The following is a 24,412-nucleotide window of genomic DNA, read 5'->3' as shown; positions in this document are numbered from 1 at the left end:
TTTAAAAGCTCAGGTCGTCGTCTCAAATTCACACAGTCGTGAAAGACTTGGGAAAGGAAAGAAAACACCCTCGTGTCCGCAGCGGCTCACAGGCGGCTGAGGGACGCGTTGTGGGGAGACTCACACGTTCCGCCTCGCACGGATTCTGGGCATCGGCGCGCACACGTGTGTCTGCACCTGTCGTGCGCCCCGTAGAACCAGGGGTGCTCGTGGTCGCCGCGTACTCCTTCTGCCCCTAAAGGTCCTCTTCTGGTGGGACTTCAGGGTTTTATTCTCTAGTAAATGACACTTCCGCGGGACATTCTTAGATCTATGTCTTTGAATTTGGGGCTGCTTGCTTTTATTCTCGTTTTCTCAGGCAAACGGCCTAGAAATAGCATTGCTGGGATGGGGTGGCGCACGCAGGGGGGCACGTGGCACCAGGCTGGCCCTCAGCTGGTGGAGCCGTGCAGCCATGGCCGGTTGTGAGGACGCCGCTCCGATGCCCAGCGGCAGCCGGTCTGCAGGGCGCCTTCACCGGCGGACGGGAGGCGAGGCCCGCAGCGACAGCTCCCGGCCCCGGCCGTCCTGCGTGCTCGGAGACTGGCCCGGTGCCTAGTGGCCGTGCAGCAGGGCAGACGGAAATTCCACAAATGTCCCAGAGCTTCCCTGTGCCGCTGTCCCACCTCACTCACGGCGTCGAGGGGCGCTGATTGAGCCTGTCCCCTGTGCCAGGCTGCTCTAAGCGCCGGGATCTCCAGTGTCCCTCGGTGCTCCTGGGGCATCACGCAGTAGACAAGTAAATTACTATATAATAGTAAAAATGGCTAACGTTGGGTGAGCCTATGATGTAACTGGCACTTTTTCTAAGCGCTTTCTACGTATTTGCAGATTTAATTCTTGCAAGAGCCTAGAAGTAGGTTTATGATCCCGCGGGCATCCCCATGTAGAGATGAGAAAGCAGAGGCCTAGAGGAAGGAGGTCACTTGCTCAGGGGGTCCTGGTAGGCACTTCGTGCTCCCCTGCCTCAGAACTTAGCACATCCAGGGTGGTTTCAGGTGACGCTGGTCCCAGTGAGCAGGGTGGGGCCCAGAGGGTGTACTGGGGAAGTGCATGACCCATCCAGCAGTGTGGTTGATTCTAGGTTTGAGGATGGCTTTGAGGGATTTTGCCCAGGGTAGTGACACCTAAGTGTTCATGATCAGGCTCTTGGGTGCCCGCCTCCAGGATTCCAGGTGAGAGGCAGATGGGTTGGGCTGGGGGTGGGGCTGGCCGGCTGCAGGTGGACAGGAGAGGGGCATGTGTCCTGAGCGGCTGCGAGCTGGGCCCGTGGGGCCTGGAGGCGGTGGGGGCTTCTTCCCACAGATGGCAGAGAGGCTGGGGGGCGCATCCTGCAGCAGGACCCAGAGCTGGGCTCTGCCACAGACCGTGTGCAGTGACTTGAGTGAAGAACTGTGAAAAAGGAGATCTGCTGGCTCTTGACCCAGTACCCGCGTGGGTGGTAGTGGGTGCAAAACCCCATTTCCTCGTAAGCAGATTCTTCTACTTTAGCAAGTGTGAGCTGCTTTTAGCCTCATCCCGAGACTCCTAGTGTTTCCTTTCAGAGTGTGTGTTCTGCTTCACTGGGCTTTTCCCCTGATGCCTGGTGCTGGGGTGTGGCTGCGAGGCCCCGGCGCCCCCACGGCCCCCGTGGTCTGTGAGGTCAAGGCTGTACTGATGAAAGTATGAGATGTGGCTGACATTTCTCCCGGTGGGTGGGCGTGCCATGGGCAAAGCTGCTGGTGCCCCGGCAGGCGTGGGGCCCCTGCTCGTGAGGTTCGTCACTGCCCGGCGTGGGCACAGAGGGAGCGGTTTCACTTAGGATGTTCTTGGTGAGGCAGGACAGTCGTCACTTTTAGGGAGCACGTAGGCCTCTGCCCGGGAGGTGCTGGTCTGTTTGGTGCCCTGCGTGACGAGGCGGGCCCTTGTGCCACCGGCTGGTGTGGCGGCGCCCCCGGGAGAGCTGTGTGGTGGCCGGGTGGCCCGCCGAACGGGCCCTTCTTCCGTGGGACACCATCTGTACTTGGGAGGATAACTGATGGGTAAACTGTGGGTGTTCAGGCTTGGCCACCTGCCAGATAATTTCTTAAAAATGAAGCTCGGCTGTCACTTTAAGGAAAACAGCTGACAGTGTGTGTTGCCAGCGATGACATTTCAGCTCGCAAGTGGGAACAGGGATTTGGGAGCCGTGCACCCCCCTTCCACCCATAGTGTCTAATGGCACGCGTCAGCCTCCAGGAGAGCTCGCTGCTTTCCACGCCACCAGGTCCCGATGTCGTGGGCCCGGGCGGGGTCAGGAACCCTCGCAGGGTGGCCCCTGATGCAGCCAGGTGCACGGAGCTCGCTGGGGTGGGGGTCACGGCCACGCTCCCACGTGCCGCCAAACCAGGAAGCCTGCAGGCCCCGCCGGCTGGGACTGCGCCCGCCCTCCAGCCCCGACTCTGTGAAGTGGGCTGCCTTTGTCCCTTCCACCCGAACCCCGCCCCCCCCATCCCAACAGACGATGCTCCAAGCCCATGTGACAGTCCCGCTGACTTCCCCCAAGCCAGATCCCACAGAGGCTTGCAAACCATGCCACTCTGCTCACTACTTGTTTTGTGTTTGGAAAAGACACCTATTTTTTTCATAAAAATATATAATTTCCATTAACATTCAGTGACATGGTCATTTTCAAATGAATTAAATGAACATTGAAAAAAAATCTCGGTTTTAACTTGTAATGTGGCAAATATCGATATGTATAGCCACATAAACAAGCCCTTTGGGTGCTCATAGTTTTAAAGAGGATGGAGGGGCTCTGAGCCTAAAAACTATGAGAACTGCTGTTCTAAGCCAGCTGGTGTTGATCGGCTTATATTTTTTAAAAGCACTTAAAATTACTTTGTCCTTGGTGTTCTGACCCTGAGGCCTGAGGAGGCGAGGAGGAGCAGTGTGCTGGCAAGGGCAAGTGTTGCTCCTGTGTGGGTGTGTATGGGGGGGTGTGCACCTGTGTGGGGCGGTGCTCCGGACCTAGAGGTCTGGGCCTCTCTGTGGTCCCACCTGGTGCTCAGGTGGGCCTCAGGGACGACAGATGCAATCACCCCGCCTCGGGCCCATGAGCACCGCTGGGCAGGAGTTACAGCTATTCAAAGTGATTGTCCTATATCCCTGTATTATTGATCTTCTTTTTTTTTAAAGATTTATTTATTTATTTTATGATAGACATAGTGAGAGAGAGAGAGAGAGACAGAGACACAGGAGGAGGGAGAAGCAGGCTCCATGCCGGGAGCCTGACGGGGGACTCGATTCCGGGACTCCAGGATCGCGCCCTGGGCCAAAGGCAGGCGCCAAACCGCTGCACCACCCAGGGATCCCCCCCCCCCCCCGTATTATTTATCTTACATTTAGTTATATATTGTTAAGGTTTATTACACAAATACATATGTAGCTGATGATGAAGGAATTTACTAGGATTTTTGTTCTCCTTTAATGTTTGTCAATTTGCACAAAGGCAGACTTCAGGAAAGACCGTAGTAAATGTGGCTCTTTCAAATGCTTCTTCTGAACCCAAACTGCCCAATAAACACGGTCACTCGGAGAATAAATGATGACAGCGTTAGAAGTGCCGAGTAGTAAAGCAAACAAATAGAAGAGCCAAGAGAGGTCTAAGAGCAAAGAAGAAAACACATCCAATAGGAAGTTGAGGTAGAAACTTTCTCGATAAATGAACACTTTTATTTTTGCCACAAAGGCGCCCACACTGTTGCCGCCCTGCACCGCGCACGCCCAGATGAAGGGGTCCTGGGGCCCACAGCGCCATCAGCCGGGAGGGACCTGTGCACAGTGCACACAGGTGGGCCTCCGCACCACTAGGATGGGGAGTGACCTAGAAGGAGGTCACCCAGAAGGAAGGGTCTCAGCGCTTAGCCGCGGTCAGCTGGCCGCCGTCAGCCGTGCGCCAGAGCACGCGGCGTATCCGACGTCTACACCCGACGCAGAGGAGCAGCATCCTTTCCCTGCTAAGAAGCAACATGAGCCGGTTGTCAGTAAGAGAAACTAGTATGGACCTGGGACTTGTTGGTCCCAGCTGAATGTTTCCTAGAATTACCTGCTCCCTAAGGGACCCCTCTGTATCTTCTCAAAGTTCACCCCGTGTCGGCTCTCTTGGAGATGGCTTCTGAGCTTCTGCAAGCGTCACCCTTTTTTATGTGATGGAAGTGCCCTAATTCTAGAACCTGTTGGAAACAACAAGAAAACCAAGGTTATAAGTAATTTTTACTTCTGAACGGGTCTGTAGGCCCTGTGCAGAACGGCGGGGGAGGAAGGCGAGACCGCAGTATATGGCTGACACCGAGGGTTATGGCGCAGATGTCACTGCAGGGAAACTACAGAGTTCACATGGGTACAGGAGAATGCTTGGGAAGAATACCAGAGTAATAAGTCCTCCAATGTTCATAATTTTAAAAAATCCCCCAAATGGGAGGAAGTATATAGTTTTTTCTGAATAGGTTAGAGATGAGAGAAAGTGGAAGTCAGCTTTCCACGGCTGGGAAGCCCTGGAGGCCTCGTGCTCACGTGGACAGGGGACCTGGCACCTCCCCGGGTGTCGCTTGCCATGCGGGCCATGTCCGTAGGGTGTGCAAAGCCAAAATAGGTTCACTCAGGCCGAAAGGACTCCCTGACGACAATCCACCTGTTTCATATTTGCCACTAATTATCAGAAAAGCCCAAGAACTGGTAGATGGTTTTGGTGATAGGAACCTCCAGACGTGCGATGACAGAAGCGTCGCCGACGACCCCACTTCTGCGCACGTGGGGACCCGGCCGTGTCGCCGGCAGAGGCTACTGGTGGCTGCTCTGCCCACGATCAGTGTTTGTGGTGAGCGGCCATTGTCGTAGCCACTTTGTCATTCTCTTTGGATGTTTCCCCGCACAGTTAATTTTCACTGTGATCCTGAAGAGTTTTACCCCGTCACCATTAGGCCCTGTGGGCCCCCTTTCAGGAAGGAGAGTAGAGGGGGCACAGGGTCCCCGCGGCCCCCAGAGGCAGGTGTGCTCAGAACCCTGACGTGCTCACTCATCCTTCCCCAGCCTTTAAAACCTACACGCGAACGCGTTCCTCGCACTACGATTCTAGTTTTGCGAGGTCGTGGACCACACATGGAGGAGGGCATCCCGTGTGTTGGGCTCCTCCGTGTGCGTGTAGCTGTTGATGACTGTTCTCAATAATCCGCGTTCTGAATGTTCACAGTGAGTTCATTTTCCCGTGGAAGCTTGTTTGCAGCCGCCGTCACACGTGCCGGGTGAGCATCCCGCGTGCGTCCTCGGGCCGCCTCGCCCTGCCCCAGCGGGGAGGGGGCTCAGGGTCGGGGCGAGCGGCGTGGGCTCTGCGTGGCCGTGCTGGTGTGTCCCACGCAGCTGCTCCGGCGTGTACTCCGCTCAGCGTGTGCACGGCCGATCCTTTCCCTTCCTGGTTTTCCTCTTCACTTCCACTTGTGCTGTGATCTCGGACTTACGGGAAAGTTACAGGAATAGTGCAAAGATTTGCTATAGATGTTTATTTATACAGATAACTTTTTTGGGAACCGTTTGGAAGTTGGTCTGGGTGCTCTCTGCCCCATGTCGTCCAGTACGTATGACCCCGAAACAAGGACGGCCTCTCAGCAGCTCTGCGGTGCGGTGATCAGACTCAGAAAACCACCAGCGGTGCAGCAGCGTCATAAAATCCTAGGCTTTCATCCGATTTTGCCAGCTGTCCTCATAAAGCCTTACATCTGGAGAAAACCTTGGCCCCTCGGCTCCTCCGGACCAGCTTCTTGGTCTTCTGTATGTTTCGTGACATGGACCTTCTGGAAGATGCAGACAGCCGTGCTGTAGCGAGCATGGGATGTTGCAGTGTCCATGATCGGAGTGCGGTGACGCCCCCAGGGCTGGAGCCACCACAGCGATGCTCTGTTCTCTGCGCGTCCTGTGCCGGGTTCCAGGTGGCCGGCGTCCCGTTCCTGGGGGTGCTGACCCGACCACTGGGGTAAGGTGCTGCTGCCGGGCTTCCCTGGAGAGTCAGCCTTTCCTTTTTCGTCGATAAGAATCTTGTGGCAGATGCTGTGGGAGGTGCAGATGCCGTGTTGCTCCCCAAGCCCTGACCTCTGGCTTCAGCGCCCTGGGTGACGGCGGTGGCCCCGGGTTCAGCAGCCACGGGTGTGGTGGCGACGGTGGCCGAGTTGTCACCTCGTGCAGCGGTTGGCTTTCTCCTACTGAGAACTTCCCTCTCTTCTTCATTTATTTCTTATCTGTTTATTTATCTAAAGTAGTTTGGAGCCATGGATTCTTATTTTATTAGCCGGGTTGATTCTTCCTTAACATGATTTGTTCTGGTGCCCACAGGGTCCAAGCTTGCCCGATGGCGGCCCCTTCATGCCGGCCCCTCCCGCGGGTCCCCGCGCACTGGCGCCCCGCACTGCTCTCCACGATGCAGGACAGTAGTCGGGCCTCCCGTGGGCCTTCCCTGCCCTCCCCTGGGTCTTTGTCAAGTTCTGTTCTCAGGACCAGCATTTGGAAAGCCAGCTCTGCCCGCAGGCTGTGCCGACCTCGTCCCTGGCTGTGAGCAGGCCACGCTGGCAGGTGGACACGCGTGCAGGGACACCCACGCACGGCCTCCCACCCAGGTGGGTCCCCGTGACCCGCAGAGCCCACGCACACGCACACCCTCTCCCCAGGTGGGTCCCTGTGACCCGCAGAGCCCACGCACACGCACACCCTCTCCCCAGGTGGGTCCCTGTGACCCGCAGAGCCCACGTACACGCACACCCTCTCCCCAGGTGGGTCCCTGTGACCCGCAGAGCCCACGCACACGCACACCCTCTCCCCAGGTGGGTCCCTGTGACCCGCAGAGCCCACGCACACGCACACCCTCTCCCCAGGTAGGTCCCTGTGACCCGCAGAGCCCACGCACACACACATACCCTCCCACCCATGTGGGTCCCCATGACCCATGGAGCCCACGCACACTCTCCCCCCAGGTGGGTCCCGTGACCTGCAGAGCCAAGGCCACCACTTCTACCTCCAGTGTGGCTCCACAAGGCCCGGTGACCCCCTCTTTCCCGTAGTGTCACCCCTCCTCCCACAGTGAGAACCCTCCCTCCCTGTTTCCCTAATCTCGGTACTTGCTGATTTAATCCCAGAACAGGCTCCGAAAGAATTCCTCAATCTGTGCCTCCAGGGGAGAGCAAGGCGCTCACCGAGTCGGGTGTTTGTTCAGCGGGTGCCGTGAAATACGGCCCGAGCCCTGCGTCTCCGAGCTGCGTGGGTCGCTCGTCGCGCCCCGTCCTGGCCTCCGCGGTTGTGTTACTCACTTCAGATGTGGTTTGGTTCATTTGTTTGTTTGCATTTCAGTTTTTCCCTCTCTTCATACCTTTTTATTTTATTTATTTTCACTTTCTGAGTGTGTGAGACGGGAGTGCCGTGCCGTCCCTGCAGCCAGTGGTGGGTGAGAAACGGGACCGAGAGGCGTGGGGCCCCCGCGTGGCCCGGCTTCCCCCGGGGCCGCCTGCCCCCAGCTCCGCCCTGAAGGAGAGAAGAGCAAACACACGTACGTTACTTTGGATTCCGTGTTGCACCCGAGGAGCATCACAGGTAGCGCTCTTGCACGCGCTGTCGCACACCGGAGCGGCCCCGGAGCCCTGCCGCCCCCCCACGGAGCCCCCGCCTGCACTGCCCGGGAACGAGCGTGTGCGCACGTGCTGCCTCCGCTGGACCTGCACCCCCAGGCTGCCCCTGCGGGCGGATGTCTACGGAAGATGAGCAGACGCATCCTTGGGTTCGATTTTGCACAACGTGCCCGTAGGAAGCCTGCGCCGGTTTGCAGTCCCGTGCCCCCGCCCGCTGCGCCTCTTCCCACGCGGTTTGCAGAGCAAAGGGTGTTACTTCTTGCCAATCTGACAGATAAGGAACGGAATGTCCGTGTGAAGGCCTCTTTCTCTCCCGATGCCTTTGGCCTGTTTTTCTATCTGGATTCTGGTCATCGTTCCCACAATTTTTAAGCACTTTTAATACATGAGGAATTTTAGACTTTATCTGGGAGGTAGATTGCAAATACTTTCCCCTAATCTGTCCACTGGATTTTGAAATCTTTGTAGTGCTCCTTTGCCATGTAAAAGCACGCCCCCGACCCCACCCCGGCATGGTTCACGTTTACCAATTTCTTCCTCTCCCTCTCCCTCCCCCTCCCTTCCCCCTCCCCTTCCCCTTCCCCTTCCCCTTCTTCTCTGCTTCTGGCTCTTGAGTTGCAATGGGAAAGCTTTCCTCTGTTCCCTGCATAGGAGGAACCCCCACGTCTTGTTCTGGGGCTTGTGTTAGTTCACTTTTTACGGCAGGTCCCTGGTCCGAGAGGCATTTATACGCGCGTGCGTGTGAGGTGTGGACCTAGTTGTATCTCTTTCCAGTGGCTCCCCAGGGGGCCCAGCACCATCGGTTAAACAGCGAGCGGTCCAGACGCCACCTGTGCCGCGCTGGCCGGTCTGCCTGTCTGTGTGTCCGTCCTCCGCTGCCTCAAGCACGGTGGCTCCCGGGCTGTTTTACGGTCCGGCTGGAAGCGTCAGTGGCCCTCCCACACCTGGTGCACGTCTGTCCCGTCGCGGCCCTCGGGCTGGCGCGGGTCAGTGTGCCTCCCCCTGCCCTGCGGCCCCCAGCCACGTGTACCTCTCCCTCGTGTCTTTGTGTCCCCCTCCTGGTTATCTCCTCCGCGCTATTTTACGGTTCTCCAGTTTTCTCTCCGGCCGTAGCCGATGGATTACTCAACTTACTCATTTAGTTTTTAATTTTAATCATTAACCGTTTTTTCCTTACAAGCTGTATTTGGGTCATTTTCCGACGTGCCTGACCGTTTTTGATGTTAGTGAGGACAGGTGGCACGCAGTCTCAGTCTCCCCCTGCGCGCCCCTCCGGTGGAGCTTCGGGCTCTTACAGACCCTCTGGCAGGTGGAGACCGCGGCAGAGAGAGGTTACGGGATCCGGGGCTGCGCAGCTGCTGAGTGACAGTCCCCGACAGCCACTCGCTCCCTGGATGACCCTGTTTGTTTCTTCACGCCTGGTGTTGAGATGCAGTTTGTGGTCAGATCAGATTTTCCTGTAATTGGAGTCTGCCCCGGCCTGACCTCCACTCCCTGGGCCATTCCCCTGCGTTTGATTTTAGATTGTGACTTTATGCCTCATACTGTTGTACCGACGTTCTTGGGGGTTGGGAACACACCCATCCAGGGGCGATGTGTGTCTGTGTCTGCCTGGTGCGGAGTGGCGCAGGCCTGGGCAGCGTCACCTGGGATGCACTTCCAGATGCATCTGCCCCGGTGTCTGTGTCAGGTGTCGGAGGTTGTCGGATTCTCCCCCAAAGCCCTGCCAGGGGTCTGTGTCGTGGACCCTGGGGTAGTCTCTTGATTGTCTCTTGATTTGCCCTCCCCACGGTGTCAGGGCTCCTGGGTGTGTCCCTTCGCGGGGAGGTTTCCCAGCCTCCCTGGGGGTCCATGGCCCCGTCCCCTCCTGCTCAGCCCCCGGCTTGGTCTCCTGGTCTTTAGCGGGGGCCGAGTCAGGTGGCAGCCTCAGGATGGGGTGAGGTCCTGCCCGCCGAGGGTTCCTCACTCCTGTGCCAGCTCGGCTGTGCTTGGAGAAGGATCTAAACACTTGACGCCACGTTGCCAGACTCACAGGCTTCTCTGGGCCGCTCGGCTTTCTTCTGAGGACGCTTATTTTCACGAGGAGCGAACCTTGTCTCCCATGACGTCAGGCGGCTGGCCTGGGGATGCGGAGGCCTGCCCAGTCACATCTGCTAAGTGACGAGGAAGACCTCGATGGTTCCTGACCGCGCTGCCCGACGTGAAGAGCGGGCCGGGGTCTATGCCCGTCCTTTGGCCTCCAGAGGACGCTCCCGGAGCACGGCCGGCTCTCGGGCTCTGCTCTGAGCCCTCGCTTCCACACTGCTGAGGTGACTCCCTGCCGGTCCTGTGTCGCTGGTCCCGTCGAGGACTGCTGGTACTGCCCATTAAGAGTATGTTTAAAACTATGACATGAGTGCGAGCAGAAGCCAGACCGTGCTGCCGAGCACCCCTGGGTGCCGGTCGGAGGAGGAGCCGGGGAGCCGGCGAGGAGCCTGCGGTGTGTCCGGCCTCCCTCCCCTCGCCTTCCCGGGCCCACGCACAGCGGTTGGGCCTGGCGAGGGAGCTTCGTACACCGGCTTCTGCCTCAGCCCGTGGGCACCCGGCATGTGCTGGGCGAGGCCACCCGAGTTGTCTTCCCGGGATGTGCCCTCCTCGGCTCCTTGCCCCGCAGCCCCACTGACCAGGAACGCGTGCCCTGGCCAGTGCGAGGACAGAGGTGCAGAGACACTTGTCAGCCGTGATTGCACCTGTCCTGGCAGGACCAGGAGACTTCATCGTGTAGACGAGGCCCGAAAGGAGGGCGCTTTGCCTCAGGCCACCTGCCCGTGCCGCCCCTGGGCCTCGGACCGGGGGCCCTGCTTTCTGCCGAAGCTCTCTGTCCATTTTGCCAGGCCGCGTCCGTGGGGCCAGTGTGGACAGGCAGGCCACAGATTCCCGTCGTCTGTGCTGGGCTGCCGGGTGCCGGGTGAGCTCCCCGAAGGACGGTTGCAGAGAGATGAGTGGCACTTCCCTGGGCCGCGCTGGCAACAGCGCCGAGGTCCTTGTTCCAGCGACTGTGCTCATTTTTATGGAAGGCAGATATGAGAGTTTTAATTTAGTTGGACACGCAAGGAAAAGCCTGAATTTGGCTTCCTCTGTAGCAGTGCAGTGGTTCATTTTTCTGAACAAAACTGTAAATAACAGTCGAGTGTTTGCTTTAGAATGGAGGACGATAGGGAAGACTTTTTATTATCTGGCCTTGGCCTTCTTTCAAATAACGGAGGAAGGAAGGGGAGGATGTAAAATTGTGTGTGCCCGTGTGTGCACCTGCACACTGACCCCTCGGCGGCCGCAGGTGGAGGTGCTCGCGCGGGGCCGTGTTCCTCGCAGGTTACGCGCTGTCGGGAGTGGGGCTCGCGTGGCTCCTCACTGGCTGTGGGGCAGGGATGGTGGCGTCTCTCGTTGGCCCTCGTGGACCTGGAGCGCAGGGCAGAGGGCATGGTGAGGGCACTGCGGTGGCTTAGGTGGGCAGCGTCCCCGCCGCTCCCCAGGCCACTGCCCAGCCCAGGGTGGCGACCCGTCCCCGCCCTTGGAGGTCCAGGAGTGAGCACGCATTGCGTCCGGTGCCTTTCCATTGACTGATGATGATGACTTTACCCTCCTATTGGGATCCCTCAGGTCTAAACTGAGACCGTCTGGTTGTGATTTTTGTGACTTTGGGTTTTTCGTGGAGACTTCTGTTGAGCAGTATTCTCTCTCCCAGCACATGATGTTACTGCCAGAGGGGACCGCGGGATCTCTGCTCTTGGGGAGCATGTCAAGTAATCCTTCCTGAGCTCCTTAGCCCCGGGAGGGGCCTTGGGATCGGGTGGGCCTTGCCCGCAGGTCCCCCTGCTGCGTCACCCTGGGGACAAGCTGCTGTGGAGTTGTTAGAGCCGAGCATGGGAACTGCGTGTGAAATGCAGCTTAAAATACACATTTAATGTTTAAAACAGAAACATGAACTAGTAGTGCTTCTGTGGCCGTGTGTGACTGGGGAGGGGCCGCGCTGCCCCCACGCTGCCCCCTGCCCCTCACCTGGCAGAGGGTCCCGGAGCCCGTCCCTGGCCGCACGGCGCGGGGCTTCCTTCCAACAGAGTCCTCGGTATTCGGCGTCCTCTCATTTCTCGAATCTGTCATTTCCAACCTGCTGGCAGCACTCGGGCTCCTCCACTTCCCGGACGCGCAGAACGAGATGCTCGGTGTTGTGTGTCGGTGGATGGAGACAGCTGACGCTGGCTTAAGGGTGCTTCATCCTGCTATTTGTGTGGCATGTGGCACAACAGTCCGCACCGGCCCGGCTGGCTGCTTTGCCAGGGCCGAACGTTGCGACATGGAGCAGAACAAGTGTGCCGATGACTCCGGTCGTCTGCTCACGTGCCGTGAAGGCTGCTGAGCGCGAGGATGGGCATCCGCCGCTAAGGAGCGCAGGGAGCCCCGGTGGGGCCAGGCGCTGGGACACTCTGGGAGCTTCGTTTTCTTCTTTGTGAGATAGAACGAAGGCTGCTCGTCCTGGCAGAAAGCACGATGGGCCAGGCAGCCATCCCATGCCTGCGAGCTCCTCCGTACATGTAGGCAAACACCATTGGCATCGGATGCAGAGAGGATTATGGGATTGGTTTGTAACGGGACCTGACGGACTCATTCCCTTAGTGGCTGTTTAAGGAAAAACGGAGGGGAATACCAGTGATTGTCGCCTTTGTCCTGAGTTCCCGGGTCCTGCCGGGCGGCCCTGCTCAGGCTCAGCCCCCGGAGTGGCCATGGCAGCTTTTCCTGGGGACCTGGCCCGCGGGCTCAGGCCAGCACCCTGTCTCGTGTTCTCAAGGCTCGGCGGCTGCACAGCCTCTAGTGGGTACTGGTTGCTTCTCTAAGTTACTAAAAAAAAAAATTTTTTTCCCTCTATTTTTATAGGCAGTGTAGCCCCCAACCCCAAGGAAAGTGTGGTCTTAGGTGGGAATACCAGCGGCAGCGCCCTTCTCTGGGAGTCTTTCAGATTGGAGCTGGGGCAGGAGGCCCCTTGGTGTCTGGTGGCTGAACGGGGGACATGGGCCTGGGAGCTGCTGTGTTCAGTTTGCAGCACCAAACGGGAAGAGAGAGGTGGGCAGGCCGGCGGGGTGCAGTCCACGACCTTGGACCGTCTGTGGCACTGGTCCCCGAGGCTCCGGGGCTGCCTGGCACCCGACTTTCTTGAGAGGGCCAGGGTTTCTCTGGTTTCTGGGAGCTGCCCCAGGGGCTTTCCGCCCAATCTTCTTTACTGCTCACTCAGGTACAGGTATGGCCTTCATCCTTGGCGACCAGAGGAGCCCAGACTTTACTGAATCAGATGACGGATCTGAACCTGAAGTAGGCGACAGTGGAGGGGAGGAGCGTGTCTCTGGCCATGGCACCTGCTAACATGCAGACCCTGCCTTGTCTGCTCAGCAGGGAGGGGCCCCCGCAGGACAGAAGGGGAAGCAGAGGCAGGTGGGGAGCCTGGGAGGGGGGGCCGGATGGGAAGCAGGCTGTGCTGCTCTGGCCCATCATTGCTCCCACACTGTGGCTTTAGTTTTGAGTGAAGTGGGAGGTGGTTGAAAAGACTTCCCTGTGTCCGACAGCTCTGGTACCCACTGAGTGCTCGCTCATAGGCCTTTCTTTTAGTGTATGGCAGCACGTTGGCCCAGGAACGCGGCGCAGGCAGGTTAAAGGCAGGGTGTTCTTGACTGTCCAGCGGCCATGGCCCGGCAGTGGCTTTGGACATGGCTCCCCTGCAGCAGGGCAGCAGTGATTCAGGGGTCCCATCAAAGCAGTTTGCCCATGTGTCTGTTTTGGGGAAAGGCGTGTTTCAGGGGCTTCCGCTTTGCGCACAGTGACCCAGGCCTGGCCTCCCTTGCTGGCGTGAATGGGCTCTTCTCTGTTCCCTTTGACCCTGTGTAACCAGATCCATGTCACAAGAGAGACAGCCCCGCTGTGCGCTAGGTGGGACCCCCACCCCCCTCGCCCCCAGGTTAGGAAAACAACAACGTATTCCCAGGGCTTCCTCCAGGAGACCCTCCCAGGTAGCCGGGGGTGTGGCCGTCACCACGTAGGCCTCCAGGATGTCCTCTGCAGCCTCTGCTCTGCACTCCTTTTTTTTTTTTTTTTTTAAATTTTTATTTATTTATGATAGTCACACAGAGAGAGAGAGAGAGAGGCAGAGACACAGGCAGAGGGAGGAGCAGGCTCCATGCACCGGGAGCCTGACGTGGGATTCGATCCCGGGTCTCCAGGATCACGCCCTGGGCCAAAGGCAGGCGCTAAACCTCTGCGCCACCCAGGGATCCCTGCTCTGCACTCCTGACGCTCGTGTGCAAGGTCTGGTCTGCTCCGTGACATCAGGGGCTAAGGCCCTGCTTTTTGCCTGGGGCCCCTGTTTGCTTCTCCCCTTTGGAGGCAGTGCCTTTCCAAACTGGGGGTGCGGTGGGAGGCAGAGTCGGCCCTGCCTGGCAGGGGGTGGGTGCTGTCCGCTGTCCTGTGCTGTTTTTTTCTGCCTGAAGTTCTGAGCCTGTTTTCCTCCGGGGCTCAAGGAACATGCCTTAGCGTTGCCAGGCCTTCCCACGGCAGCAGCCTCGGGTCCTCCGTGACATTGCACGCCCTTGGGGCTGGACTGTGCCGCTTGCCAGTTAAGTGTCGCGCTTGAAATAGCTCTCCCCCAGCAGGTGTCTGCTGCCCCTGGTGCAGCGAGGAGGGCAGGATCTGAAGTCCGTTGGACGCCACTGCCGTCCTTCCAAGTTTGCGCGCTGCTCCCTGCGGGGCGCTGGACCAGGCCCGGGCCAGATGGCAGACACGGGGTAGTGCTGGGGGCTTCTGCCCACGGCTGGGCGGTCCAGACCGCCGGGGCAGGGGCCCACTGCAGTTCTCGCCAGTCAGATCAGCCTCAGCCGCGTCTGTGTATTCATAAGAGAAAATTTTAAATTCTCACTTCCCCGTGTGCAGAATGGTTTACCAGGAGGCCAGTGATCGCCCTGGGCCGCTCAGCCGAGGACGGTTCTGCGGCTTGGTGGTTAGAGCTTGTGCAGGGTGGTTCACCTGGAGGCGGGTGGTTGCCCAGACCACTCAGCCGAGGAGACTCCCTGCGGCTTGGTGGTTAGATGTCTGCCCCGCGCGAAGCCCCCTAGATGCCCGACCGCCAGGTGGGGGCCTCTGCCGTGGGGACTCCTCCTTCTTGCCCAAAGCTGACTGGGCTACTCCAGGCGACTGTGGGAAACCCTGTGCCCCTCGCACCCTTGTACTTGACGCTGGCCCGCCTGTCGGCTCGGGTGGGTTCAGATGGCAGATGGCAGCCCTGGGGGGCCGCTGTGGAGCAGGCTCCTGAGAGGGGCGCCTCCCTCGCCTGCCAGCGTCACAGCCTCGGCCGTCGGGGTGCGCGTGGTGCACGTGGTGCGCGTGGTGCACGTGGTGCGTTTCCTTAATAAGAACCGCTGCTGCTTTCCAAGCTCGCGGAGGGGGTGCGGGAGCATAGCATCCCCGGGGGGCTCCGGAGCCCTGGCACCCTTGCTCTGAGGCCGTCCCTCCGCGTGCCTGACGTGCGTCTCCGCCCGGGGGCCCCGCTCCACCCTCGCTGCTGGGGCTCCGGGCGCTCTCTCGCGGGGACCCTCCGGAGCCTCCGTCCTCTACCTCCCCGGGGCTGAGGTCTGGGAGGCCGACCCCGGGCCGCAGAGAGCTCCCGCCTTCCTCGCAGCTGCACGTGGAGCGGGAAGACGGAGTTGGGAGCGGAGCTGAGCGGGGGTCCGAGGCGGAGCAGTCGGCGTCCGGGTCTCGCCGCGGGGGCGTTCGCTGTGAGCGCCCCGGTCAAGCGCCGCTGCCCCCGGGCCTGTCGCCGCCCCCGAGCCCGCGGCCCGGCCATTCCCTGGGAGTCGGGAGCCTTGAGGCTGCGGTGACCCCGCGCAGCATCTGCTTGTTATGTAATGTGACAACACGGGGATGAAATAGAAACCAGATGTCGGGGCGGGGCCACGCAGTCCTCATCAGTGGGCGCCGGCAGGGCCCGGCTCCACTCTCCTCCGTTCCAGGCCCACGGCCCCGGGACGACGGGCTCCGGGGGGGCGCCTGGACCCAACCAAAGCCTTGGCTGACTGAGGCCCCGATCCAGTGCCATCCGCTCTCCTGAGAAACTGCACGGGATTTTCCGCGCCCTGTTACGTAAGTGCGGAGGTGGCTGTGCGTGGCCTAGTGACCTGCTAGCCGGGGTCCGTCTGCCGCCTCCTCCCCGGCCTCCGTGCTCTGTGTGTGGGGTGTAAGGGGGTCCGCGGTGCGCCAGGCAAGTGGCCGGGGCGCGTGTGCCGCCCGCAGATAGCGCCGTGGGCACCGGGACCCCCCGCCAGCCCCTGTGCCCAGCGCGGGGCGCCGCCGACCTCTCTTGGGATGCGGGAGGCCCCGTCACCTGCGCTCTCTGCCCGGGTGCCATGAGCCCCGGTCTTTGCCCTGACACAGAGTGCCTCCCTCTCGGGCAGCGACAGCCGTCAGGATGGTGGGTGCATGTTTCACTTTTGTCTAAAAACCGAAAATACCTCCTTTACCATTATTTTCCATTCGTAGGCTGATCTTCCAGAGAGATCTGTAGGTTCGGCACTTTGCTAAGAAGATCCTCTGGAAACAAAACCTAGGAATCTTGGCTAGCGTCTGTCACCGCTGGGTTGCTTTAAAGCCTCGCGGAATTAAGTTCTTGTTAGGAACGGCTGTGCTGAGGGTCATCCCGATATCCTGGGTTCCAGGGACCCAGCTCAGGGAGGCAGAGCCAGGTCTGTGGTTCCTTCTAGTCCCCAGCGTGAACCTTCCCGCTGGGTTCTCACTTTCTCATCTCTGAAACGATGGCCGGTATTCGTGGAGTGCCCTGGATGCTAGGCCAGCGCTAAGCGTGTGAGTGAAATCTCCTACGTAATCCTTAAAGCACACCTATGAAAGTAGGTGCTCTTATGACCCCATTTCACTGTGAGGAAATAGCCCAGGGAGGGTGGATGCTGTGCCCGGGGTCAGTGGGGCAGGGCCTCAGGAGACAGGACGTCTCTGGCTCTTTCCAGCTCTTGGCTGTGGCCTTCTCTTCCGGGGGGGACGCGGGGCCTTCGCCGCCTGATGCTCCTGGGCCTCGGTCTTCAGTTTGTGCGGGAACGTCAGAGGCCGGGGCAGACCCTCACCCTGACAGTGAGATTGTGTGCCGTTCCTAAACCCCTGGTCCTAGGAGAAAATGTAAAACACTCCAGTAGCTTTATTCTATTATGATTGTCCAAAATGAGAACTTGAAAAAAAAAAAAAAAACCCACCCAGTGGCATTTGGAAGACTAAGCATGGTTGTCAGAAAATTATCCAAGTAAGTAGAACTTTTCCTAAAATCATTTTCTCAAACAGGAGTTGTCCTTTGACCATTTAGAAAGCCGTGTTTAGGATCCACGGTGGGCCGTGAGAGCTGGTGACGCGGGGGGCCCCTGTTTTCCAGGCAAGTGCGGGGCTGCTGGCACCACGCAGAGCCCCAGGGCCTCTGGCTGGTCCGGCTGCCAGCCTTTACGTCCCACCGGGTCCCAGCAGGGGCCGTGGGGCATCACAGGGAGGCCGCAGTCACGTCTCGTCTCACGCTCTGAGGTGCTTTGTTTCTAGATATAACCCCTTCTTCGTGGTTCTACAAACAGCCCATGTTTGTCTAAGGGTCTCGGGCTCAGACCCCACCCGCACAGACGGCTGCTGGGGCACGGAGCCCACTCCGGGTACCAGGCTGTGTGCCCAGGGCTCTTGTCCTCCCTCGTGTCAGGTTTCCAGACCCTTCCGGGCACCTGATGCCATAAGAAGGCAAAGCATGCATGGACACGGCCTGAGAAGGATCTTGCTGGCAGCGCGGCCCCTGGAGGGTGTGAGGCCAGAAGATGAGCTTGAGGAGCACAGCCGGTACTGCTCCCGTGGGCCCTGCGGCTCCCTGTCCTGCCGGGCGGGGGTGCATAGCTCCCTAGGGCGGCGGAGCAGGAGGCGGCACGGGGTTCAGGCCCTCCTCGTGCACCCCCAAACGCCCCATGCATCTCAGAAGCACTTTCCAGAAGGTTCTCTTTGAATAGTCCCTGCATGGTGTGGGGCTGGGTGGGAAACAAGATGAGGGTCAGCGGCCAGTGTCTGGGGTACCCCGGGGTGGGGGTCCTGCGTTTGCTCTTACTGTCCCCACACCGCATCCCCCGGTCACCGTGCAAACCAGGTGGGTGCTGGGGCCAGGCAGTGTCCGTGCTTGAGGGCCTAGGTCCTGCCCTCTGGCGGGCTGTGCTGGGGACCCTGCCCCGGGAGGCCAGCCCTGTCGTTGAGCAGATGTCCGATGGCTTGTTTTAAATGAAGAGCATCTTGTCCTACTTATGTGTGCTTGTTTTTGCGTGGGGACCGAGGCCGTGAGGCGGAGTGAGGCGGAGTGTGGTCAGGGCACTGCTGGTCCGTCTGCGTGAGGGGCCCAGACCGGTGTTCGCCCAGGACCACTTGGCCCGGGAGCAGGCGTCCGCCGCCTCAGCCAGTGACTCCGAGGGCCTCCTTGTCCTCGGTCCCAATCACTGACCTTTGGCCTCGGGTCAGCGGCCTGCATCCGACCGTCGGGCCGCGAGAGTCCTGCGGGGCTGAGCCTTGCCTGCCTTCTAAGTGTAGGAAGAGATGGGAAGTGTCAGGAAAACAGCAGACATTGGGGATTTCTTCAGAGAACGGACTACCGGGGAAGAGCCCTGTGAACCCAGATCCATCATCACTTTCCAGAAGCAAGGCTGAGGGGGGCGTTCTCCGAGATCTTGAACCCTCCTCCGCTGATTGTTGGAGTGTGATGATTCTGTCCTGCGGGCAGTCTGGAGGAGCAAGGGTAATTCCTTCTGTGGGGAAATGACCGCGCCTCCGCGTTTACCCGCAGTGCACAGTCCTCTATCATCTGAAAGCCCGGAACCCGATACTTGTCTGTGTTTGCTGCCTGCCTGGTCATCCTGGATGTCGTTCAGATTCATGGCCTGTGAGGGCAGCGACAGCTGTGTTCCCAAATGTGTTTAGGTAATGGGGCTTCGGAAAAGTGTTTGTTAGGGACTTGTCTGTGCAGATTAACTGGCGTGTGCGCTGTGTGTGTGTGTGTGTATAAATACATTTAAATTGGAAATGCAAGTTTCATTGGTCCATTAGTCTAGGGATGGCTGGAATTTAGTAACTAAATGAAACTAAGCTGCACATATGCAAATAATTTGAGCATGATTGAAAACCAAACTGAGTTCTTATTTATCCTGCCTACAAATCTGGAAACTTGTAGAACTTATTTTGGCTTTCTCTTTGAAAACAATTCATGCAGAAATAGCATTATATATGCAAAAATACAAAAAAGGATAAAGAAAAAACAAGCCCTTTGCCCCTTTCCGTGCTCTCTCGCAGAGTGGCTTCCACAAAGGACGGGGCAGGAGCGGGCTGTCCTGCCATCAGCTTTTAGGGCCTGGGGAGGACGCCCGTGGCACGGCCTTCAGGGAGACCCGGGCTCCCCAGGAAAGGGGGTGCAGACCCCCAGCGCTCACTGAACCAGGCTTCTCAAAGCTGCGGGAGTGAGCGGGGTCCCTGTCACCGTCCGGAGAATGCACTGAGCATAGAGGCTTGCCACACAGACTCCTCACATCAGCTGCCGGTACACCTGCCGCCTCGTTGAGGAACCCGTGGGCCACCAGCCTGCGTGAAAGCTTACCGCTGGGTCACTGTCCCTCTAGCTGGGGAGCACCGCAAAATAGACCTAAAACAAGTAAGATGAATGTGGCTCTATTTGTGCTATTCTAATTGATTTCTCACCTATACTTGGGTTAGAGAAACACCCGCTGGGCCTTCGGGGACCCAGAAAGTGCTAGACTCCCTGAGTGACCCAGGAAAGGGTGCCGTCCAGACTGTGTGGACCTCACCGATGCCTTTGGCTCCGCCCTGTGTGTCACCGTGAAGACCTGGGCCCCAAATCATTTTCCTTCCCTTCACTTCCCTTTCCTTTCCCTCTCCCTCCCCTCTCCCCTCCCTCTCCCTTCCTGCTTCCTCCCTTCCCTCTCCCTCCCTTCCCTCTCCCTCCCTTCCCTCTCCCTCCCTTCCCTCTCCCTTCCCTTCCCTTCCCTTCCCTTCCCTTCCCTTCCCTTCCCTTCCCTTCCCTTCCCTTCCCTTCCCTTCCCTTCCCTTCCCTCCCCTCCCCTCCCCTCCCCTCCCCTCCCCTCCCCTCCCCTTCCCTTCCCTCTCCCTCCCTTCCCCTCTCCCTTCCCTCTCCCTCCCTTCCCCTCCCCCTCCCTCTCCCTCTCCCTCTCCCCTCTCTCCCTCCCCTCTCCCCTCTCCCCTCTCCTCTTCCCTCTCCCTCTCCCTCTCCCTCTCTCCCTCCCTCTCCTAGCTAGCTCTAGAAGACCATAGGCAGAATCCTGTTTTTCCACTTGAAAATAAGCGTCGTTTGTACAGCATCATTCCTAATCCCCACTGAACAGGCTGGGAAACGGGGACGAGCAGCGTCTGCAGGCGCGAGGGGACAGCCGGGCGGCTGGGCTCCTGACCCCCGGGGCCTCTTAGCGGAAGGCCGCGGTGTTTTCGGAGCCGGCACAGGGGAACATCGCCGTCTGTGCGGAACTTTCCCTCAGGCCCGGATCTCCCTTTGAAACAGCACGTCTTTTGAAGGAGCAAGAAGTTTAAACAGACTTAAACTATTTATTTTGACACACTGAGCGTTTAGGACGTTTTCACGTACGCTGTGATGTGCCTTCCACGGTAACTCCCAGAAGCCTCGGGAGTTCGGCTGGGCCTGGCGTGCGAGTGTGCTTTACACGTTACTAATAACGGAGGAACACCGTGCCACCACCTAGCGTCCCTCCCTCACCATCCGCCCGGTGACTGCACGGTGCACCCCACTCGACCCTCAGGCAGGTAGTGAGCCCTCTTGCACCAGGCGCAGGCCCGTCCGTGCCCACCCAGGGCCTCGTGGATCGAGGGCTTCCTGGCTCCGCCTTGCACATTTGCGGCATTCGTTTCATGGATGTGTGAGGGTTGAGCACCCGAGGTCGGCAGGCCTCGGCGGGGAGGCTGGGGTGGAGATGCAGGCCCCTGATGTGGGAGCTGGGCTGCGAGCTCAGGGGACCCGGGGAGGAGGGCGGCGCGGAGGGCCTGAGGGGGCCACTGGTCACAGAGGGGGGCATCCTTAGTCGGTGCTCGACGGGGCGGGAGCTGGGGACCTCGAGGCTGAACGCTGACAGGGACCCCAGGGAGGGGACCTCGGGCATTGCGGGGGTTCCAGAGGCCCCCACCAAAGGTCCTGGGCCCGGGCCTCCCCAGGGGCTGTGGGTGAGCGCAGCACCCCGCTGTCTGTGCAGAAAGCACAGCTGCCAAAGCTTCTTTTTAAGAATGAGGAGTGGGGCTCCGGTTGCTGCAGGACGCAGCTCACCAATGAGCTGTTTTTACAAATGACGTGGACGGCGTTCAGGGGCGACTTAAAGTTGTCACTTGACGAGCAGACCATGGGGGCAGCAGCTCGACTGGTTGGTTGGTTTCCTCCACTGTGAGTCAAAGAGAAGCACTGAAAATGTTATGACCAGAGGGTTTCAGGAGGAGAACGAAGCCAAACAACTGCAGTGAGCAGATCCCTGGGGGAGCAGTTGGGCCGTGCCTGTGGCCAGCGGCCGCCTCCCTGCAGGGCGCAGGTCTCCTCCCGCCCCCAGAGGTGCAGGGACACAGCCAGGGACGAAACCGGCCCCCTTTGTCTAGACGCCAGGTCTGGGCGACCAGGGGAAGCAGAAGCTCACCCAGGTACTAGAGGAAGACAAAAGTAAAGCAAGAAGCAGGTATTTCTAGTTGTCACGTCCTGGTGGCCTCCCGGAGCCCCGTCCTTCCAGCCGCCTCGTGCCTGCCCTTGCCCTGGCCGGTCATGAGGCCCGGGCCCTGCTCAGGACAGCGGGGTGACCGTCTCTTGGGCCCCCTCTTGGGAATACGAATCCTCGTGTCCCACACGCTCCGCAAGGACTCTGATGGGAAGAATTCAACCTGAGAGCCACTTTTGGGGAAGGGGAGAGAGGTGACTTGCTTTTCTTGGGAGCAATTATCAGATGACTTCTTCCACCGACAGCTTCGCCCACAGCGGGTGCTCGTTTAAAACACCTCCCGTCCACCTGGCACTGCTACCCTCAGGCCAAGAGGTGGGTGCTGTCTTCCTGGGGGGCCGGCCAGCGATGCCGAATGTCGCTGGGCGTCGTGGTTCCTTCCACGCTGCAGCTGGAAGAGGTACTGGTTGAGGTGTTCGGGGCCGTGGGCTAACGCAGCACGTGGAGGCCCCTCCCACGAGGAAGCGCTTCTCCCTGGTCCTGCCGGGGCAGGCCTGCGCGTTGCCTTGAGGGCTTCCGCGAGTTTCCCGCAGACCTGGATTCCACACAGGGGCCCGACTCCCCACTCCCGTCCCAGCTCGGCAGCTTTAGACCTGGGCCCGCGTGACCACGGGCGAATTTGCCGGCGCTGTGCTTGCCCTGACTCGGAAGCGGGCCGCCCAGAGGTCCCTGGAAGCGGCCTCCCGACAGCTCCTTCGGCCACCGCCTGCCGATCCCCTGAAGGGTCCACGCGCTCCTGTGCAGAAAATGTGCTCCAACTAGAGCAGAGCCCTCTAACGGTGTGAGCCCCGCGGGGTCCCGGCTGTGGCTCTACCGGGGTGTGCCGGTCACTTCGGTGAGCTGTCGGCTCACAGCGTCAGTGATTGCCCGAACCCCCTTTCCACGGCTGCAGAATTGTCCCGGACTCCACGCGGGGATGACATGGTAGTGAGGGACGCGGAGGCCTTCTTATGTATTTATTTTACCTTTAAGAAGGAAAAGCTGGGTAGCCCGGTCTCAGGCGTGATCTCTTCGACCCCAGCCAGTCCTCTGATGGCGAAACACACCGTGTTGGGACGATCTGCCCAGCCACCGCCGTCGGGTGGCGCTGCGGCGTGGATGGCAACTTCCTCGTGTGTGCGTCACGGAGGAGGGAGTGGACGGGGGCCAGCAGCATTCAGAAGCGTGGGCCCGCGTGGAGGGCCTCGCCTGGCCGTTCTGGGTCTGCGGGCCGCTCTTGCCCGAGAGACCTGAGTAACTTTGAGGGCAGATGGAGGACGGCTCCGTCCGGGCCGGACAGGCAGGAGGAGCCTCCGCAGCAGCGAGAGCCTCGCGAACTGTACAGATGCACCACAAAAGCCGGTACCATTGCTGATGGCGGCTGGGGGCAGGCAGGCGTCCTGGGGCCGGGACCTGGGGAGAGAGGAGCTGCTCCCTCTTGCAGAGCGTGCCTCCGGCCGTGGGGGCTGCGGGGCCCTTCGCCCGGGGGCAGAGGGAGGGGACAGCAGCACACGCGGGGAGCGGGCTTCCGCAGGGCGCACACGGTGGGGGGGGCCGGACCCGGCCCGTGAGCCCGGATGGCCCGGAGGGAAGGCTGCGTGGGCGCTCACAGGCCGTGGTGAGGACCGGCTCCCCCGTCCTGCGGCAGCCACACGGGTTTATGTGGACAGACGCGTGAAGTGAGTCATGGGCGTTTTGCTCTCTCCTCCCTCGTTCAGGCGATGTGCGATCATGGAAAAGGAGAAAAGCAAGAAGAGAGTTCTGGAAAAAGTCTGTAAGAACTGGTGAGGGGAAAACTGGGCGTTTTCACAGCTGCCCGGGCCTCGCGGGGAGTCGGAGGTGTGCTCTTTCCACTCGTGTGTTCTCATTCCCGTCCGCAGGACGCTCGGGCCGCTTCCCCCACGTTCCTGGAGCACAGGCGGCGGCCGCTGCGAGGCTGTTTTTTCCTGCTCACTTGGAGGAAGAGGAAAAGACACCACAACACAAAGATGGCTTTGTGAACGAGGGACCTCCCGGGTCCTCTGATCCAGAACTTTCCGCGATGGTGGAAGTGGCCTGTAGCTGCTGTGCCAGACACGGTCGCCCCTGGCCTTGGGTGGCGGCGGAGCGCTCAGATGTGGCCGGGGGGACCGGGGAGCAGAACTTTACATTTAATTTAATTTGAATTAATTTTAATTTAAGTAGCCACCTGTGGCTAGTGGCCACTTAGAGTCCACACCAAGGAAGGCTCTGGAAGGAGGACTTGAGGCTCTGTTCTTTATTCAGTTATTTGAAAATAGAAGGCTTAATCCGTTTGAATTTCCTGGTTGGATTAAAAAAGAGGGTTGCTTGTGCTGGGAATATTTTCACAGTGAGTGGCCTGGGCGGTGTCGGCACAGTGCTCGGTTTACGGCTCTTCTCCAGGCTGTTTGGGAGATGGCACGAGGGAGATCCTGTGTCACAGACGGGCACACCGACGGTTCCAGGCGGGGCTCACGTGGTCACGAGGGGCACACGTGCCCTCAGTGGTGCGTACAAGGGGGCCATCGAGGGGGTTCAGCCGAGGAGGTCCTCAGGCCGTATCACCCCCGCCCCGTCCCCCTCCCCTCCCACCCCCGCCCCCCGCCCCTTCCCATCTGCTCTGTCCTCAGCTGTGTCCCTCTCATGTTACACACCCCGGGAGCAGCCAGCTCGAGCGGGCGGGGCAGCAGGACACACGGGCAAACGGACATCCAGATGGACTTTACACAGTCTGGGGGCTCTGAAGTCACTGGGAGCCAGCCAGTGTAGACAGACCTCACTCCACGATCCCACCCTTGACCCTTCCTCTCACTCGGGGAATCGACTCTCGTTGACGTGTGTGCTACGGGACGGGCCTCAGCCAGTAAGTAAGCGCGGCCCCTCGCCCGCCGGACGTCACGTGACCGTGTGTCGCTGCTCGTCCTTGCCCCGCTCGTGAAGGGCGGCCCT

General features: G+C 59.7%; 1 protein-coding gene and 1 long non-coding RNA gene across 7 annotated transcripts in view; one reads left to right on the top strand and one right to left on the bottom strand.

The window, feature by feature from the left end:
* Positions 1–24,412, top strand: part of HDAC4 (histone deacetylase 4) — a 273,236-nt gene that overhangs the window by 55,395 nt on the left and 193,429 nt on the right. Inside the window, exon 1 of one of the 6 annotated variants that reach the window (XM_077869465.1) lies at positions 15,659–15,821. The exons of the other annotated variants lie outside the window; for them this stretch is intronic. The gene's annotated coding sequence lies outside the window, so the exon portion shown is untranslated. Of the gene's footprint in view, positions 1–15,658; positions 15,822–24,412 lie in introns of those variants that run through there. 6 annotated transcript variants of the gene reach the window in all.
* On the bottom strand, positions 3,707–8,149 carry LOC144296339 (uncharacterized). Its single transcript, XR_013363506.1, has 3 exons — positions 7,595–8,149; positions 4,106–4,232; positions 3,707–4,016 (listed from the first exon to the last, which is right to left on the bottom strand). It is a non-coding gene; the product is annotated as an uncharacterized LOC144296339 (long non-coding RNA).

The sequence above is a fragment of the Canis aureus genome, chromosome 24 (genome assembly GCF_053574225.1).
Source record: "Canis aureus isolate CA01 chromosome 24, VMU_Caureus_v.1.0, whole genome shotgun sequence".
Taxonomy (NCBI): Eukaryota; Metazoa; Chordata; class Mammalia; order Carnivora; family Canidae; genus Canis; species Canis aureus.
This window is presented reverse-complemented; position numbering and strand designations above follow the sequence as displayed.